Below are 3,568 nucleotides of genomic sequence, written 5' to 3' on the forward strand. Positions count from 1 at the left end.
CAGTTGAACGTGAACAGATCATTTGAACGGATCGTTGCCGTGAACATGAACTAAATGGTTCATTCACTGAAATGAACGGTTTTGTCCACCACTACTGCCAAGAATTGATTTGATTGCTCTTGCCGACGGCAGGACGCCTGCTTGAAACGAGCATGCGCGTGAGAATTTCATGCGACCGTGTCCGCTTACCTCTCTGCCCCTCTCCACACGTCCCCAATAATCACCCGCCTCTCATTGAAAATGAATTACTAAGGTGTGTCACTCGTGTCGGCCTGAAGCAGTCTTTTAGCAGGGACCCTGAGAAAAAAAGATTTGAGTTACAAATGTTCGCTTTAAAAAGATGTGTCAAAGATTTTTCATAAATATCAGGATTTTTTTAAAATTGCAGATCTACAAGCTCACAGCGAGACTCTCGGTGCGGCACCTCCTATATAAACCCATTGTAACTTCAAACTCCATTTTAGCCATGATAAATTCATCGAAAACACCTGTCCTAAAGGGACTGTGTTTTTTCGATTCCTTTTTTCAATATTATATATTTTTTTTATTGTATCGTTTGATACATGTTGACAGAGGTTGGGGGGGGAATCGATGGCTGCTCTAGTTACCATGACGATAGAAACAATGAACAATGGACTGTTGACACGCACGCACGCACACACACTCTCACACACACACACACACACACACACACACACACACACACACACACACACACACACACACACACACACACACACTCACACACACACACACACACACACACACACACACACACACACACACACACACACACTCAGTGCGGTCATTCTAATTATAAGAAGTGCAGTCATTCATGGTGGTCTAGCCACGAACAAAACCTGTAGCCAATTCATTCAAATATAATTTTAATTAATATGATAAACGTTTATAATTGCTTCAGGGAGTATTGTATTCAACTTTCTGGCAGCTGTGCTTGTGTTTGTGTTTGTGTCCCAGATGCACCTGGCTGAGGAGACACGTCTCCAGGGTATCACTGCATGTGAGGGCCTTGTTGTGGAGTGTCTGGGACACTTTACTCTTGGTGATTATACAAATTCAATGCTCTTTTTCATTTTGATAATTAGCGGGTTATTATTATCCTAATAATGCTCTGCATGCATAGTCCCCATTGGACAAGTTCGGAGAATTGATTTCTCTCTCTCCTTCGCTTGGGTCTCATCCTTATTTCCCTTCGTACAAACGAAGGCTCTGTTCCATTCGGGTCAAATAGAGCCAGATATGTGCATCTTGGTTCTATTTGTACACTCTCAGGCTCAGACTATTTGGTGTATGTAGAAACATTATGTTGATCTTTTATAGATCATTGAATCAGTTGTAGGGTATGGTATCACAAGTTGGTTTGGAAACCTGATGGTTAAGAAAAAAATCAGAGATGTTTAGACTAGTCAAAATGTCAGGGAAGATTATGAGCATGCCTGCACCCCCCCATTACCCCCAGGCCATTTTTGAACAGTCCACAATTGGGCAGGCGGAGAAAGTTGTGTCTGACCCATCTCATGTACTATTTTTTGAATACAGACTGTTGCCATTCAGGTAGGAGGTACGACAAGACCTATAAATGTAAGTACAATAGGTACAAGCATTCCTTTGTCCCAATGTCAATCACACTCCTCAATGATGCCCTTGTGGCGGGCAGACGGCGGTATGAAGGTTTTGAGGTGTTTTTCATTATTAGTATGCGGGATATGGCTGTATATGTATCTGTCACTGTGCACCTTACCTATTGTTGTTTTTTATATTGTACTGTATTTTTGTATGCAGCTGGTCGTCCATGTGTCCAAGACAAATTTCTCCTAAGGAAGACCAATTAAAGTAACCTTGAACCGAGATGATGGTCTTTGAAAGGAATAACCACTAAATGGAACAGAGCCTTAGTATCATTGGTAACACCTGTGAAGGAAGTGAAACAGGGGCCCAATGTCTTTCCAATATGGCTGCTGTGCATAGAGCTAATTGTTTTCATATATTATAGACCAGGGATCTTCAACGTTTTCAGGCCAAGGACCCCTTATTTGAGAGAGAGATAAAGCAGGGACCCCCACAACCTGTTCATAGATTTCATTTAGTTTCATTGTTTGACAGCACAATCATCAGTGTATTTTGGATTCATGTCAAATTGTGATTTCAGATATTTAACCACTTGAGCTGTTATTACCCGATTAACTTGACCTTTCACTCTGTACTCAGTCTGCTCTTTTTCCCCTCTACACCAAACCTCTATGTCGAGAATAGGCAATCGTACAAGCTCACAACGCCTGTAGATCTGGTATTTTTGGCTACAGCTCACTACAAGCTCACAACGCCTGTAGATCTGCTATTTTTGGCTACAGCTCAGAATATGGACACTAGGGGTCAAGTTGTAAATATAAAAAGGATTGGAAGATTTGGAGGACCCCTGTAGTAACTCTGAGGACCCCCTAGGGGTCCCGGACCCCCTGTTGAAGACCCCTGTTATAGATGCACAGCCATTATGGATGCACTGCAACAGAATCAAAACCCTATAGCCTCTGTGGTGATTGGCAGCTACTAACAAAGAATCAACTGTACTCACATGATAAGTGTAATAATAGAACCGAATGTCTCTCATGAATCTTTTGTAATTTTAAGCCGGTTTTCCATACCACTTTTTAGCCCGACACTACACGACACGGCACGACACCGCACCGCACCGCATTTTTTATGTAGGTTTTCCACTACAGTACCCTCCCCTCCTCTCCTCCTCCCCTCTCCCCCTCCTCCCCTCCGCTCCCAAAATATATCGACGCCCCTTTCAACATACGGATACTCGTTCTCAGTCTGTAAACACAACGGAGATGCTAACTTGCGCTAATTATTTTTAGAGATGTGGTGGACAATGTTTTAGATGCCACACACTCACACAGGTCTTCATCGAGTCTTTACAACTATAGCAACGACTAACGTCGGGGTGAACATAGTCAAATAATAACTTTATTGGCCAAACCACACAAAGAAGAGTAGAGGCTAGTTGCGCTAGCATACATGCTAAGCTACAGTACAGTACATGTAGGCTACTGTAGATTCTTTTCCCCATTCAACACGGAGATGTGGTGGACAATGTTTTAGATGCCACACACTCACACAGGTCTTCATCAAGTCTTAACAACTATAGCGACGACTAACGTTGGGATGTTAATGGTCAAATTATAACTTTATTGGCCAAACTCCCCAAAGAATTAAGCTAATGTAGAGGCTATGCTAGCGCAGCAACAGGACAGTACATGTCATGTAGGCTACTGTAGATTCGTTCAACACATGCAGTTACAAATACAAACAGGAGACATCTCACTGAGATCTATATAAAATAACGGATTGCCGACGCATTTGCCGTTGATAATTGCGACTCGCGACGATATAGCCTATGTCCACTGTTTGTGTTGATTAATGTTCTTGGTGCTTCGTGGTATCTCAACTGCAGGGCTGGGGAACACAATTCTGCCTAATCGTCCTCTTTATAAACAGATATATAAAACAAACAGGCTTTGCTTTTATATTTGATTTGCAGCCG

Source organism: Nannobrachium achirus (genome assembly GCF_963921795.1).
Source record: "Nannobrachium achirus genome assembly, chromosome: 17".
Lineage (NCBI taxonomy): Eukaryota > Metazoa > Chordata > Actinopteri > Myctophiformes > Myctophidae > Nannobrachium > Nannobrachium achirus.